Source organism: Hyaena hyaena, unplaced genomic scaffold (assembly GCF_003009895.1).
Source record: "Hyaena hyaena isolate Hyena2069 unplaced genomic scaffold, ASM300989v1 scaffold_413, whole genome shotgun sequence".
NCBI classification, from domain to species: Eukaryota; Metazoa; Chordata; class Mammalia; order Carnivora; family Hyaenidae; genus Hyaena; species Hyaena hyaena.
In genome coordinates, this window is record NW_024081047.1 from 1116135 (window position 1) to 1133657 (window position 17523).

Sequence of the window (17523 nt, forward strand, 5' to 3'; positions counted from 1 at the left end):
GCATAAATATTTACAGTTGTTTTTATCTACTTGTTTGATTGTTCCGTTTATTATTATGTAGTGCCTTTATTTCTTTTTCCAGTCTTTGTTTTAAAATCTAGTTTATCCAATGTAAGTATTGCTACTCAGGCTTCCTTTGACATCCATTTGCATAGTGTTTCTTCATCCCATCATTTTCAATCTGCAGGTGTCTTTAGGCCTAAAAGGAGTTTCTCGCAGGCAGCATATGGATAGGTCTTGTTTTTTAATCCACTCTAAAACTGTTTTTTTAAAAAAAATAGTTTCCCAAGGTATTGAATAACATTTAGGGCTTTATATCCATATTTTGGGTTCTCCTTGTAAATTGACAGGTATTTCATTTCATAATTCAATATATTTTCATGAAGGAGCATTGAGATAAGTAGCAATTTTTTTATTTTTATTTTATTTTATTTTTTTAATGTTTTATTTATTTCTAGGATAGAGAGACAGCGTGAGCAGGGGAGGGTCAGAGAGAGAGGGAGTCACAGACTGAAACAGGCTCCAGACTCTTGAGCTGGCAGTCAGCACAGAGCCCGACGAGGGGCTCGAACCCACGAACCGCGAGATCATGACCTAAGCGAAAGTCGGACGCTCAACCGACTAAGCCACCCAGGCGCCCCAGTAGCAATTTTTTTAAAGATAATTGGTTTAAAAGAGAGATTTAGCTTTGACAGAGAGAAAAGTATTGGTAATTTCCATAGATGCATTAAAAAATGGGTACAGAAGGGGCGCCTGGGTGGCTTAGTCGGTTAAGCGTCCGACTTTCACTTAGATTATGATCTCGTGGTTCGTGGGTGCGAGCCCCGCGTCGGGCTCTGTGCTGACTGCCAGCTCAAGAGTCTGGAGCCAGTTTCAGATTCTGTATCTCCCTCTCTCTCTGACCCTCCCCTGCTCACACTGTCTCTCTGTCTCTCTCTCCTAGAAATAAATAAAAAATATTTTTAAAAAATTTTTAAAAAATGGGTACAGAATTCAGATGAGAAGGGAGTGAGCAGACTTCCTGTTCTAATAGTTTAGATATGCAAGGGAGATGAGAGGTCAGGAAATATTTGGAGGTGAAGATAGATTTGCATCGTGCTTATTATGTCTCAACAAAGGGTGGGGCTTGATGCAAAGGTATTGCATAAAGAGTGCAATAGGTCCAAGACAGGGTGAGGTTTCTTTGTCCCTCCTTGCTCAAGGAAATTGCTTACACTTGGTAGGGAACATTGACTTCAGATTTATCAAGAGTATTATTTCTAATATTTCTCTAAGTGGAACACTATTCATAATGAACTTATTAACTTTAATAAAGAAGTAATTTCCTACATTTTATGTAACAAAACTATATAAATAGACCAGTGTCACACTAGTGTTTTAAAAGAAAGCGATCTCACCATCATGAAATCAAGCCCCATGTTGGTGTTTGCACTGAGCACGGATCCTGTGCAGGATTCTCTTTCTCCCTTTCTCTCTGCCACTACTTGCTCACTTACATGCTGTCTCTCTTTTTCTCAAAATAAATACATAAACATTAAAAAATAAAGTAAAGCAAGGAAAGTTATGTTCTGGAATATTTAGGGTGCCTGGGAGTTATATTGATAATATGTTAATCCAGTGTTTTCAATTAAGTCTTTCCAATTAGTGCTCGCAGATAATCTAATTCTATTCATGAAAGAATAAATTTGAATACCTTTATAATACACACCCACACTCAGAGGAATTTTTTAAATGAAAATTCATAAATACATTATAAAAATTCTTTCAGTGAAATAGTTCTTAAATTTTAGAATGAAAATTCTAAATTCATTGTTTTCTCAAAACAATATTTAGTTTTAGGAATAAAGTACAGTAGTCATGTCAATAATGGGAGATTACAGTTAATAATTTTGAACATTCAAGTATTGATGTTTAACCATACATTTTATTATTTTATGAAAAGAGGTCAGAAACTTTTTGAAGATATTGCTTATGTAATTTCATACTTAGCTAGCCTTGTTTTGAGGCTAGTGTGATAGTGCATATGCCAAACAGATATTTCTTGCAGAATGGGTGTGATGAGGTGAATATCTGCAGAGTAGCTGTTTTTTTCTATCAGCTCACAGACTTGTGTCTGACTGTTTCTGGAACATTGAGTCTGAACTATGAAGTGTTTGAGTATTCTTTTCTACTGCAGAGTGGTTCTAAAGAGGCTAACCTGATCTTAGATCAAATGGGAAATGGAAAAAAAAAAAGCAGCAACCCCTCTCCCCCAAAACCCTGGGAGATTGAGATGTGCATAGAATTTAGCATGTGCACATGCTAAGGTGGGGCTAGAACTGAGCGGTGTATCAAACACATTGACAGATGGAGAGATCCTCTGAGTATTTGTAGAAACAGAGACTGGACCTTTATTTAAAAGGATTTTCTTTAAAAAAAAAAAAAAGTTCTTAAGTAAACTTAACTAAATTTAAGTAGAGCATACATACTGAAAAGTGCACAAATTAAAACTGTGTGTTTATTTACTGATCATTGAATTGTAGCCCCTTGTTTCCCTAATATCAGCATTCAAGGCTCAAACTTTCACTTTGAGCTCAGTTTTAACTGCATCTTACAGATTTATGTCATATTTTCAGTTCCAATTCCAAGATTTTATTGTGAGTGATTCTTTGACCAATGGGTTATTTAGAAGTGAACTGCTTTTTATCAAACATGTGTGCCTTTTCTTGTTATTTTTTAAATTACTGATTTCTAGCCTTATTTCATAAGATTAATGATTTAAATCCTTTGAAATTTGTTGAGACCTGATTTATGGTCTAGTGCTTCATTAATTTTGGCAAGTGGTTTATGTGCATTTGAAAAAATATGCATACAATTGTATTGTATATAGCAGTTAAATTAGGCTCATTAATCATATTGTTAAAATCTTCTAAATCTGATGGTTTTTTTCTTGCTTGTTCTTTCCTTTATTGAGAGAGATGCATTCAAATCCTCAAATCTAGTTGTGATGCATCCATTTTTTCATTGATTCTGTCAATTTCTGCTTCTTTTGAGGCTATGTTATTAGAAGCACACACATTTTTTCTATGCGCCGAGCGGAGGTTTACAAATCAAAACCACACTGAGATACCACCTCACGCCAGTCAGAGTGGCTAAAATGAACAAATCAGAGAACTCTAGATGCTGGTGAGGATGTGGAGAAACGGGCACCCTCCTACACTGTTGGTGGGAATGTAAACTGGTACAGCCCCTCTGGAAAACAGTGTGGAGGTTCCTCAGGAAACTAACAATAGAACTCCCCTAGGACCCAGCAATAGCACTGCTAGGAATTTGCCCAAGGGATACAGAAATGCTGAAGCATAGGAGCACATGTACCCCAATGTTCATAGCAGCACTCTCCACAATAGCTAAAACATGGAAAGAGCCTAAGTGTCCATCAACAGATGAATGGATCAAGAAGATGTGGTTTATCTATACCATGGAATACTACATGGCAATGAGAAACAATGAAATCTGGCCACGTGTAGCAACATAGATGGACCTTGAGGGTGTTATGCTGAGCGAAATAAGTCAGGCAGAGAAGGACAAATACCATATGTTTGCACGTATAGGAGGATTAGGAGGAACTTGACGGAGGAACAAGGGGGAGAAGAAGGGCGGAAATAGTGGGGGAAAGGGAGAGAGGCAAACCATGAGAGACTCTTGAATGCTGACAAAAACTGAGGACTGATGGATGTGGGGGGGAGGAGGGATGGGCATGGAGGAGGGCACTTGTGGGGATGAGCACTGGGTGTTATGTGGAAACTAATTTGACAATAAACTATTTGTAAAAAAAAAAAAAAAGAAAGAAAACATTAAAAAAATAAAATAAAAAAAGAAGAAGCACACACATTTTAATAATCATTAAGTCAATTTCATGGATTGACCCTTTTATCTTTATAAAATATTTGCTACCTCTAATATTGTTTTTTTCCCCTAATATTAGTTAGCTCTAGCAGCTTTTTATTTTGTTATGTTTTTTGCATTGTATACTTGTTCCCAATATTTTGTTTTTAACCTATCTTGTGTTTAAGGTGTCTCTTATAAGAAATATGTGGTAGAGTTTTATTTTCTAATTCAGTCTGATCATCTTTTTAATTAGAGAATTTCATCAAAATTGTTGATATTTTTGGTTTTAAATCTATCATCTTATTTGTTTCCTATTTGTCTCTCTATTTTTTTCTTTCTTTCTCTTTCTTGCCTCTTTCAAATTGATGAAATATTTTTATCAATCTATTTTCTCCTCTAAGTATTATTGATGCATTATTTCATAATATTTTCTCATGGTTACCATCAACATTACAGCATACAGTCTACAAACTTAGAGTCTATAAAACTTAGTACTTTCATCAATACCTAACAATGTCAGTACATTACAACACTTTCACTCCATATAATACACCTCTGCCTTGTTTCTTTTATTTCCATATATATGTATTTTAAGCCCTCCCCCTTGAAATATTATTATTATTTTCTGCCATTATAATTATTTATAGTTTCTTTCTTTTCATTTTGTCTTGCATTTCTGTGTTTCTACCTGGGATTATTTTTTTGTGTCTGAAGAAATAAGTTTAATATTCCTTTTAATACTGGTCTGAAAACGATGAATTCTCTTAATTTTTGTTTCAAAGTGTATTTATTCTTCATATTTTTTAAAAAACACCTTTATTAAGATACAATTTTTATACCAGAAAAATCACCTTCTTCTTCTACTGCATTTTTTTCCTCTTTCTTCACTTAAAAAATTTGTGATAAAATATACAATATAAAATTTGCCATATTAGTCATTTTTAAATGTGTAGTTCAGTAATGTTAAGTATATTCACATTATCATGCAACACATCTGTAGAACTTTTTCACCTTGCAAAACTTCTTCACTTTTGGGGGGTATAGAATTATAGCTTGACAATTATTTTATTTCAACATTAATAATACATCAATGTCAGTATTATTATTGTTTATTTGAAGGAGATGTTTTTCATTTTTTTGCTGTAGCTGATAATTCCACTATTTGACTATCTGTAAATCCATTTCCGTTGTCAACTTTGTTTTTGTTTTGGCTGTTAGTTGTTGGTAACTTGGTCCTGTCTGGCATGGCTAGTAACTGTTGAATTGCTGGATATTAGGCACAAAAAATTATAGATATTTGGATGATACTATATTCTTTTCAGAGAAGATTTACTTTTTTATTAATAGACTGTTTATGTAAGGATAAATTTCATTGATTTAATCAAGCATTAAGATGATTTGTGATGGAATATCAGTCCATGTAAGGTTCAGCATATTTTTGTTTGGCTCAGTCCCAGGACATTGCCTTTCTGGGGTAAAATGCAAAGTTAAAATGTTCACCTTAGTGGTTATTGGGCATCAGTTTTTATCTTTTCATCCTTGTGAACATGTTGAATGCTCTGAGCTTGAAAGTTAATGCTCTGCTTGGCCACTAAGCCCTGTAGTGCTTAAGTATTGGCAAATTTCTCAAGGGACAAATTTAGAAGAATTTTGAGCATCTCTATGAACTTCTCTTCTATGTGGCATCTCTTCTCTGTGATGTTGGTCCTTTAAGTATTGGCTATCTGCATTGCTCTGTAGTGGCTTCAAATAGGTGATTTTTTTTAAGTTTATTTATTTATTTTTGAGAGAGACAGAGACAGCAAAAGTGAGGGAGGTGCAGAGAGAGAGGGAGACAGAGAATCCCAAACTGGCTCTGCACTGTCAACATGGAGCCGGATGTGGGGCTTGAACACTCGAAACTGTGAGGAAATGACCTGAGCGGAAACCAAGAATTGGACACTTAACCAACTAGGCCACCCAAGTGCCCCATGAAATAGATGATTTTTTATTCTTTTTTTTAGAAAAAATGTTTATTTATTTTTGAAAGAGAGAAAGAGACAGAACACAAGTGGAGAAGGGGCAGATAGAGAGGGAGACATAGAATCTGAAGCAGTTGCAGGCTCTGAAATGTCAGCACAGAGCTGAACCCGGGGCTCAAACTCATGAACTGCGAGATCAAGACCTGAGCCAAATTTGGACACTCACCTAACTGAGCCACCCAGGCGCCCCCAAATAGCTGATTTTTTTAAAATAAGATTTTGTCAGAGTGTCTGTGTGGTCCAGTCAGTTAAGCGCTCAGCTCAGGTCACGATCTCACTGTTTTTGAAACTGAGGCCCATGTTGGGTTCCATGCTGACAGCACAGAGCCTGCTTGGGATTGTCTTTCTCCCTCTCTCTGCCCCTCCCGTGTTCTCCCTCTCTCTCAAAATAAAGAAATAAACTTTTTTTTTTTTAAAGGAGAATTTGTCCAGCTTCTTGGTGAGAATGTCAGTCTGATATGTAGCTGGAAATAGATGTCCTCTAGAATTTCTTTAGGTCATGGTGAAACTAAAGTATGCAGATTCTCTTTTCTGGAAATTCAGGTCTGATCAGAACTTGTATATGGCTGTTTGTCTCTCTGGGATGTGCCATCACTGAGTTTTATCTGAATGGGAAAATGGGCTGAGAATATTGATTATTATTTCACAGAAATAATATAAATGTGGCAAGGACATCTGTAAACAAATGTTCACCCTCAATTCATATTAAAATGGAAATTGAAACAAGGAAATGATTTTCCTCCATCAGATTAAAAAGTTAAGTTTCTTACTATTGGTTGGAATGTAAATGAACCAAATCTACATTAACAATAATGATAACTGACATTTACTCAGCACTTCCTGCATGTGTCATGAGCTGTTTTATAGGGAGGAAAAAAAATGCTCTACCAACTAAAGGAAAGCTGTTTTTTTCCTACTCACTACGTCACACAGAAAACTTCTGTAACCAGGTGTTTGGGTTTTTTCCCATACCAAACATTTCTCTGACAACAGCTGGGTGTCATACAATTTAATTCAGTTTGGACACTACCTGGAGTTAGTGTCAGATCCTTCAAGGAAAGGGCTTAGTCCCACTTTAAAGGAACTCTCCCTACTTTAGACATCTTAGCAAGTCCCAGGTTGTCACCTCTACCTCTGACTGACGAGCTGTAAATGGAAAAGTTCCCATGACCTCCTCCTTAGGTTCAATAATTTGCTAGACTCTCTCAAAGAACTCCGGGAAATACATTTACCAATTTATTAGCATTTATTTTTTATTTGAGAGAGAGAGCACATGAGCAGGGGAGAGGGGCAGGGGCAGAGGAGGAGAGAGAGAGAATCTTAAGCAGACTCCATGCTCGAACAGGGCCTGATGTGGGATTTGATCCCACAACCCTGGGATCATGACCTGAGCCGAAATCAAGAGTCAGATGCTCAACTGACTGAGTCACCCAGGGGTTTCCTATTTACTACTTTATTATAAAGTATGTAATAAAGGATACAGATGAAGAGATATAAGGGTGAGGGATTTAAGAGTTCTGGTTCAGACACTTCTATCATTTAGGAAGTTACAAGGATTTTAGGAGCTCTGTGTCAGGAAGTGAAATTAAAGACCAAATATTAGCAGAAATGAGGAAAAGACCAATATATATTTCTTATTATTTCAAAGCTGTTCTAAAAACTTTTTATGTATTATTTATTCTCATAATGTATGAAATGAATACAATTATCATTAATCCTATTTGTAGAAGAAAAACCTGACATTCAGAGAGTTAAACAGATGTGTAAAATCACTCAGATTATCAGTGACAGCTCTGAGGTTAGGACCCAGGGAGTCTAACTGGAATGTCCCACACCCTTCTAAACTAATTTAGACTGCCTCTCAATTCTAATTCTAAAACTTTATCCTATAGATGTGATCATACAAATGTACAAAGAGGCATGCACAAAGAAGTTCCCTGTAAATTTGCTAAGAGTTAAAAATTTGAAACTGACAAAATATTCATCCATATGGAATTGTAAAACTCCATGCAAAACATCCAATGGAATTTCTGATTCAGAAGAAATCTGAATTTACCAAAATGAAAAAATGCCCAAGATATAGTTTTAATAAAAGAAAGGTTGAAAAAACCATTTTGGTGAAAAAATTAAGTATATCTATATACGTATATGTGTAAATAGAAATGTCCATACTGATATACACACCAAATTTAATAGTGGCTTCCTCCTGTGGGGGATGGTGAGGGAGGACTTTTGCATTTTTGACTTATATATGTCTTGCATTATTTGTATTTTACATATGGAATATATATTACTTTTGTATTATCTAAAATGCTTTTATATTATGAAGATTTTAAACACATACAAAAGTAGAAAATGGAATAAAGAAACTCCATATATGGGTCATCTAGTATAGCCAAGAATTATCAGAGTTTTCCTTTATTTGCTTCATTTTCCCATGTTTCTTTTTTTGTGGCTAAAATACCTTAGAGCAAATCTCAGACAGCATAAAATTTTATTCCTAACTTAGTATATGTCAATAAAATTATAGAAACTTTATTACACAATCACAGTGCCATTATCATACTTCACAAATTGACAATGATTCATTGCTATCATGTAATACCCAGTCCGTAATCAAATTGCCCCAATTGTCTCAGAAATGTCTTTTTACAGTTGGTTTGTTTATTTCATTTCTTATTTTTATTTTTTGAGTGAGAGAGCACGCACATGCACAAGTGAGTTAGGGGCAGAGGGAATGAATCTTAAGCTGTTCCATGCTCAGGATGGAGATGGAGGCCAGCCTCAATCTCATGATGGTAAGATCATGGCCTGAGCCAAAAGAATTGGAGGCTTCACTGACTGAGCCACCCAAGTGCTCCTATCGTTGAATTGTTTAGAACAGGATTCAAAGTAGTTTCTCACACTGTATTTAATTGTTAGATCTTTTCCCCCTCTTTTAACCTAAAATAGCCCCCTTACTTATTTTTATATGCACTGAATTGTCATTTAGTAATTATTAGAAGAATTCAAACGTGGATCCTCACAGCTACTTAAATTATATGGCAAGCCATGTCACACATTAAGTCCTATGGAAGTATGATATTTTAATCCTATTTGTATTTCTTCCCTCCATTATCTATCAGTGATTGTAATTATCAATTAACCAGTATTTATTGAATGTCAAAGGTAGTTTGAGCAAAAGACCAACCTTTCTTCTTTCTTTCTTTCTCTTTCTTTCTTTCTTTCTTTCTTTCTTTCTTTCTTTCTTTCTTTCTTTCTTCCACTTTTCCTTTTCTTTCTTTCTTTCTCTCTTTCTTTCTCTCTTTCTTTCTTTCTTTCTTTCTTTCTTTCTTTCTTTCTTTCTTTCTTTCTTCTCTGGCTGCAATCAGGAGTCATTGAAGTGGAAGCCAACTTTTTTTTTCCCCTAAAAATTATAGAAAATTTTAAATACCTTAACTTTAAAAAGATCAGAGGTGTCAAGAACTTTCAAAGGACAGTCAACATAATTACAATCTCAGACAGAATTATTCAGGACAGTTTAAAAGTATTCAATGCATAATAAATAAAGCCTTGCATCATGTGTACAGCATTTGAGAGAGAATGCCAAGATGGCACAGTATTATTCTCTCTGATCCAATGAGACCTAATTAGCACTAATGGGGGGAAAATAGCAAATGAGAGCACAAGTGCAATATTCTATCAGAGAAAATATCCTAATGGTCAGATTGATCAACTAATGGAAAATTCCCAAGAGAAGCAATGTTAAGGCAATTGAAGTATGTAATTAAGAGGACAGAGAACACTGGAGGAGAAATAAATGTACTGTTTGTAATTCTCTATGCAACCCTGCACAGATCAATTCCTGTTTAGAACATTTTATCTTTATTTTGGAAATAGATAAAAACTAGCATCGCTGTATTCTTAGTGAAACATATCTAGAAAGAGAATGGAATCCTTATAACTAGATTTTGTTTTCATTTCTCTTGCTGATTTTAGTGTGTGCATTCTAGAAATTCCCAAAGGAGTCTCACATTTCAGTTATTCTTGTTCATTCATTTCAATATCATGAAATTTGCTTAATTACAATATTATAATCATATGATTAAAGTCCATAGAGCAGCAACATGCATTTAGTTTATTGCAAGTTGGAAACAAAATTAAAGCCGATTTGATGTCTGTTTATAGGAAGAATGTTTTCTAGCAAGCTAAGTTAGTCTGTATTGACTTAACTTGGTTGTTGATGGTACATAAGTTTTCACAGTATCCTTGTGTTTGCTGTAATGAATGTTGACTAAGAAGGAGAGAAGGGAGACAAACTCTTTGAAAGCTTTTGATGAGTCTGCTAATCTAATTGCTAGCTCAACTAATCTGTCTTCAAAATAATCTTATTTTGTATTACTAAACTTGGAATATAGTTTTTCTATTGTGCTTTCTTTTAATATTATTTGTTGGAAAATTTGAAATTATGGAATGAGCTGAGACTTCTCAAGAATTTCACTAAATCCCTTTGAATTAAACTTGGGCATATTCACCAGAAATACAATACTTAATTATTTCCAGTCTGTATTAGTTGAATCCAATTTTTGTCACTTCTAGTGAAAGAGACCAATGTAGGACTGAATAGTGATTTAGTTTTCATAGTTTAGCAATATACCTGGATGTAAGTCCATTCAAATTTACTGTATCCAGCTTAACTTCCCTTTCTAGTTTTTGCTCTGTGTTGTGGCCAGAACATTTAGAACTTAAATTAATTTCAGAAGAAGGAGTAAGTGCAAAAATATAATGGCTTGTTAATAGGAGTAAGGGTTATTATGAAAGTTTACAAACTTATAAGGAAGTGCTTACCTAATTACTCCTTATACTTGCACTACACCCATTAGTTGAATTTGCTTATTTAAGTTTGGTGACCATAAACTAGGACAGGTCTGTGTGAATGATGAGAAATGATGAGACAGGCAGTTAATCTTGATTCTAGAACTTGGAGAAAAAAAAAAGCCTTGAAATAAAAGTTGAAGTCTATCACCAACATAATAAACCAACATGAAAACATTCTACAGATGTCAAGAGAAAGTCTATACGGAAACAATAATCTTCATATTTGGCAAAAATAAATTCAAATTAAAGGTAATTGAAACCTAGTGAATAGATAATTTGCTACGGAGTACTGTATATTCCCTCTTTCTTTGTACCAGCCATGCACTGTGCTTGATGATTTCTTTTGTATCACAGTACCTGACTCATAGGGTGTTCACAAATAAAAATCATAATCTATTAATCTTTATTCTTCCATGGGCAAAAAGCCATATTCCCTGTAAAGTCACAGCACTTATTTACGTAATTATATGGTTGTATCTTATTCTTTAGCAATATGTCTGATAAATTATATTCATGACACTATAGCATTATTTGTTGATATCAAGATAATATTAAACAGTGACCTTGAGACAGAGACCTTATTAATCACTCTAGTATGTCTAGCATACGTAGTAGACATTGAACGAAGTACAGAAAACAATCTCAAATATAGATGAGATAAAAGTGTTATCTTTCCATTGTTAAGGCAATGGATTTCTTTCCCCACTGACAAGCTAGAATGCTAGGTACTTAATGGTTAGTTAACACCTTCAGAGGTCGGGGTTACTAATGCAGCTCACTGAAATGCACTGTGTACTATGTGTTTAAACTAAAACTTCAGGGAAGGTGGACTCTTACTCCAGGATCCCTATATATAGTCCTTCTCAAATTGATTGGACACTTTCAAGTTTTAAAGAGTAGTAATTTAAGATTTTACTGCTTCCAAGAGAGTAATAATTTAACATTTTACTATTTAACTATGGTGCAAAATAAGACTATCAGTGACCAAGTATTGTAATTCCAAATCTCCGTTTATTTCAGGCTTTGCAGACTTTTTAAAAGTTAGGAAGTTGATATGAATGTTAGTAATTCTGAATACTGGTGCCAGGTTTGAAACTGCAAGTGCTATTTCCGTTTCATAGTCTGGGAAGAGTGTGGTTTATATTTTGTTTTGTTTTTAACAGCATTATGGAAGTATAATTGACATAATAAACTGTATTTATTTAGAGTATAAAATGGTGTTTTGGCTTATGTATTAACCTCTGAAACCATCACCATAATCATGATAATGAGCACATCCATCACACCCAAAAGGTTTTTGTAATCCTCATTTCTTCCTGTCTTCCCTACTCCCTATCCCTAAGAAATCTCTGATCTATTTTCTGTCACCAGTTTGCATGTTTCAAATGTAACATTAAAGGAACTGCGTTGTATGTACTCTTTTTTTGTCTAGCATAATTATTTTGGATTCATCTATGTTACGTATGTATCAGTAGTTCACTTGTATGCCAAGTAATATTCCATTACATGTATGTACAACAATTCACTTATCTACTTACCTATTATTAGATATTTGGGTTGTTTCAAGTTTAGGCCATTACACTAAGGCCACTATGAAAATTCTTATATAAATCTTTGTATAGACATGTACTTTCATTTCTGTAGGCAAATATTTAGGTATTAGATCTAGAAGGGATCATATTCTAGATCTATGCTTAACTTTTCAAAAACTGCCAACTTTTCCCCAAAGCATTTTACTATTTTACATTCCTATTTGCAGTGGGTAAGAGTTATAGGTAATCCATATTCTTGCCAATGGATGGTATAATCTTCTTTTATTAAGTTTTTCATCACTTTACAAAATTTTTTATTATTTAGTTAGTTTCAAGTTTTTAATTTAAATTTAAGTTAGCTAACATGTAATGTAATATTAGTTTCAAGTATAGAATTTAGTGATTCATCACATACATATGACACCCAGTGCTCATCAAAACAAATGCCCTCCTTAATGCCCCTCATCCATTTAGGCCACCCTCACCCACCTCCCCTCCAGCAAACCTCAGTTTGTTCTCTATTGTTTTATGGTTTGCCTCTCTCTCTTTTTTACCCTATATTCATCTGTTTGATTTCTTAAATTCCATATGAGTGAAATCGTATGGTATTTGTCTTTCTCTAACTTATTTCACTTAGTGTAATACACTCTAGCTCTATCCATGTGGTTGCAATATTTAAGTATAGTTGACACACAATGTTACATTAGTGGTATAGTAAGCCTTCTTAACTTTACCCATTTTTTTTTAGTTTTAATTTAATCTTCTCTCTTTTTTTTTTTTATAGTTTATTGTCAAGTTGGTTTCCATATAACACCCAGTGCTCATCCCCACAAGTGCCCTCCTCCATGCCCATCACCTCCCTTCCCCTCTCTCCCACCCCCCTCAGCCCTCAGTTGGTTCTCAGCATTCAAGAGTCTCTTATGGTTTGCCTCCCTCCCTCTCCCCACCTATTTTTCCTCTTCTTCTCCCACTTTGTCCTCCATTAACTTCCTCCTAATCCACCTATATGTGCAAACATATGGTATCTTTTTTTCTGCCTGACATAACTTTACCCATTTTAATAGCTGTGTAGTGGCATCTCATTGTGGTTTCAATCTCCATTCCCTAATGACTAAAGATGTTGAGGATTTTCTTATACTCTTATTTGCTATATATGTATCTTCTTTAGTGAAGTATCTGTTCAAATATTCTTCTCAATTTAAAATGATTATATTATTTGGGTTTTTTTTACTATTGAATTTTGAGGGTTTAAAAAATACATTCTTTGTTTTCTTCAAGTATGAGGCTTTTTTTCTCTCTTAGCAGTGCCTTTCTAAAAGAAGAAGTTAAAAAATTTGACAAAGTCAATTTATCATTTTTTTCTACTATTAATTGTGTTTTTGGTGGTGTAGCTAACAAATCTTTGCCTAACCCTATTTCCTATGCTTTTGTCTAGATGTTTTATAGCTGTAGATTTTATATTTAGGTCTTTGGTGCTTTAAAAGTAATTTGTTTCAAGAAATATAAGGGTGCATATATCCCTTTGAATTAATGTTTTTGTTTTCTTTGGGTAAATACTCAGTAGTGGAATTACTGAAGCATATGGTATTCTATTTTTAATTTTTTCAGGAACTTCTGTACTGTCTTCCACAGTGGCTGCACCAGTTTGCATCCCCACTGACAGTGCATGAGGGTTCCTTTTTCTCCACACCCTCACCAACACTTGTTTCTTGAGTTTTTTATTTTAGCCATTCTGACACGTGTAAAGTGATATCTCATCATGTTTATTGCAGCATTATTTACAATAGCCAAACTATGGAAGCCCAAATGCCTATTGATAGATGAATAAAGAAGATATGGCATATATCCACAGTGGAACATTATTCAGCCATAAAAAAGAAAGAAACATCATTTGCAACAACATGGATGGGTCTAGGGAGTATAATGTAAAGTGAAATAAGCCAGTCAGAGAAAGACAAATACCGTATAATTTCACTCACGTGTGGAATTTAAGAAATAAAACACCAAAGGGGAAAAAATAGACAACACTTAAAACAGACTCTTAACTGTAGAGAGCAGATGGTTACCAGAGGGAAGGTGGGTGAAGGGATGGGTGAAATAGGTGAAGGGGACTAAGAGTATACATACCTTGATGAACACTCAGCAATATACGGAACTATTGAATCATTATATTGTACAGCTGAAATTAATGTATGTTAACTACACTGGAGTTAAAACAAAAACATTAAGTAATTTGTATACATAGTATGAGAAATGGATTGAAGTTTAGTTTTTTTTATATATTGATCCAAGGATTCTAACACCATTTATTGAAAAGACTGCCCTTTCTTATTGAAATGATTGAGCACCTCTATTTTAAAAAGTCCCATGCTCCTATATGTGTAGGCTTGCCTTGGAAATTTCTATTCTGCACTATTGATCTATTTGTATATTCACATCCATATATCACGGTCTTGATGACTGTAGCTTTAACGTAAGTATTAAAATATGGTATCATCAGTCCTCCAACTTTTTCAGTTATTCTGACTATTCTAAGTTCTTTGATGTTTCCAGGTGAAACATTAGAACTTTGTCAATTTCTACACAAAATCTCCCTTTTTTTTTTTTACTGGAATTGTGTTGAATCTATAGATCAATCTGGGGAAAGCAGACATCCTAACAATATTGAGTTTTTCCACCTTTGAACATGGTAAATCTCTCAATTTATTTAGGTCTTTCTTAATTTCTCTGGCTGTGTTCTATAGTTTTCAATGTATAAGTCTTGTACATCTTTTGCCAGATTTATCCCTAAATATTTCTTATATTTATGCTGTTCAAAATGGTATTGTCCTTTCAATTTTAATTTCTGATAGTTTTTTGCTGGAGTATAGAAATAAAAGTGATTTTTCTATGTCAATCTTGTATCTACAACCTTGCCGAAATCATTCCCTTTAATAACTTTTTTTTCTGTAGATGCCATGTGATTTTCTACCTAAGTGGTTGTCATCTCTGAATAAAGGTAGTTTTTCTTTTCCAATATAGAGGATTGTAAATATCCCTTTCTTGTCCTTTTGCACTGGCTGGGATCTTCAATATAATTTTGGGTAGAAGTGCTGAGAGTGGACACACTTCCCTTGATCATGATTGTAAGGAGAGAGCTTTCTCTCTTTCACCATTAAGTATGGTATTTGCTGTAGGTTTTTCATAGATATCACTTAGCAGTTTGGAAGCTCTCTACTTATATTGCTGAAATTTGTATCAAGAATGGATTTGAGGGGCACCTGGGTGCCTCAATTGGTTAAGCGTCTGACTCTTGATTTTGGCTTAGGTCATTGTCTCATAGTTTGTGAGTTCAAGTTCCACTCCAGCTCTGTGCTGACAGTGCAGAGCCTGCTTAAGATTCTCTCTCTCTATCTCTGCTCCTCTCCTGCTTCTGTCTCTCTCTCTCTCTCTCTCTCAAAATAAATAAATAAATAAATAAATAAATACTTTAAAAAAGAATGAATTTGAATTTTCTCATGTGTTGTATCTATTTATAAGATTATAAATTATTTTAGCTTGGAATATACAGTTAAATCTTTGTAGGTTTTCCCATTATCAATGGGACAAAGCACATATCAAAAAGTCTCAAATTACACAGCCTTCAATATGATTTTTTCTAGCAGAATGATGATAAATTTCTAGAAATAAAGAGACATACAGAATGTACTAGAGAAAAAAAATATTGTTAGCATAAAGCCATCCAGTTTTGGAGGAAAGTCAACTTTTGATATCTGGTGATACAAAGAAAGAAGAAAAAGGAACAGTAAATATTTGTGCCATTCAAAACAGTTCACTCCATTTCTGTTTGAATATTAGACCATTATGTGTTAGTACTGGTCTCTAATATTAGGTGATTTGGATTTTTGCATTATATATAGCAATCCTCTCTTGAGTTCCATCTTTTAAGCACACATCTATAGATAGGTAAGTATGCCTTACCATGACACGCTAAATAACAGAAGCAAAGAAATTTCTCCAGCTGATTATAAAACATTCATGTTATCTTCTATGGTCTCAAATGACAGTACCATTTTTAGTCTTTTATCTTACATTGGATGTATAACAATAATTAAGGATGGCTGTCAACTTTTACATTTGTACTTTTTTTTGGTCATACTGGAGGAACCTTACTAGAGTCTAAGCTGTGTTTTCTGCTAGGATTCAAACATGTCTGTCTGGCTGGCTGGGGGTGTGAAGGGGGTGGGAGTGGAGGATGGGCCTGCCAATGGTGTATTTACAGGACTAAATGAAGCCTCCTGGGAAAGAACTCATGCCTAAAAAGGAAAAGTCAAGCAGGAAAGCTTTGGCTTAACAGATGCCTCAGGCATCAAAGGGAGCCTCAATAGTATGTGTCTCACTTTGTCAGCCTCTCAGCTCTGGTCCAGTGCCATATATGCCTGACAGAAAACAGGAGTTGAGAATAGAAGTGTCCACAATTCTAATACAGGAGGGCAACAAGCATCTCTACTTTGGTCTCTAGGCACAAAGTCAAAAAGAAGAGGTGCATTCACCCTTTTCTGGAAGGAACACAGCATGGCTTTGGCACATAGAAGTTTCCAGAAATCTCTCTACATTTAGCATCATGAAAATTTAGCATCATAAAGGCTAGATCCTGCATAAAAATCCAATTCCCAGGTAAAATTGGAGGGATTTTGAGGGAATCTGGAGATCTTAAAATTGTGATTTGGGGGACAGAGTTAGAAGAAACATGGGTTGTACTATTAATGTGCCTCAATTCTATCCTGTAAGTGGGTGTTATATGGTGAAATATGGGCAACATATTCTGGTTAAATTTAACATACTGTATTTTGAGTTCAGTTTAATGAGATACAAGGAAGAAAAAACATGTTGATAAAATCAACTACCAATCAACATGTCTGTATAAAAAAGTCCTCTTGTTTGACAACAATTATTTTCCTGCTATTCTTGACTATTTTTAGATGATGAAAAATTTGCTGTGAATTTTAAGTGCTAATTAATTCTAAAGCTTGCACATCTGTAAATGGTAAAAAGCTCAAAGAGTGTGATTTAGAAAAATAATGTCTACTTTAAGTTCATGTGTGGTGTATAATGGATTATTTTTCTATTGTGATGACTTTGTCATTTGTTTCTGAGAAATAAGACATAGCCACTCACTCAAAAAATGGTAAACTAAAGAGATTTTACACTAGAATATACTATTAAGGGTGGTAGCCTGTTAATGCTGTTGCCCATTTCTTTGAGAA

At 34.5% G+C, this 17523-nt stretch overlaps 1 protein-coding gene across 1 annotated transcript in view; it reads left to right on the plus strand.

Annotated features, from left to right (window-relative positions):
* The first annotated feature begins 16867 nt into the window (after positions 1-16867).
* Positions 16868-17523, plus strand: part of SCEL (sciellin) — a 232539-nt gene continuing 231883 nt past the window's right edge. The window contains exon 1 of the mRNA XM_039252454.1: positions 16868-16933. The gene's annotated coding sequence lies outside the window, so the exon portion shown is untranslated. The remainder of the gene's footprint in view (positions 16934-17523) is intronic.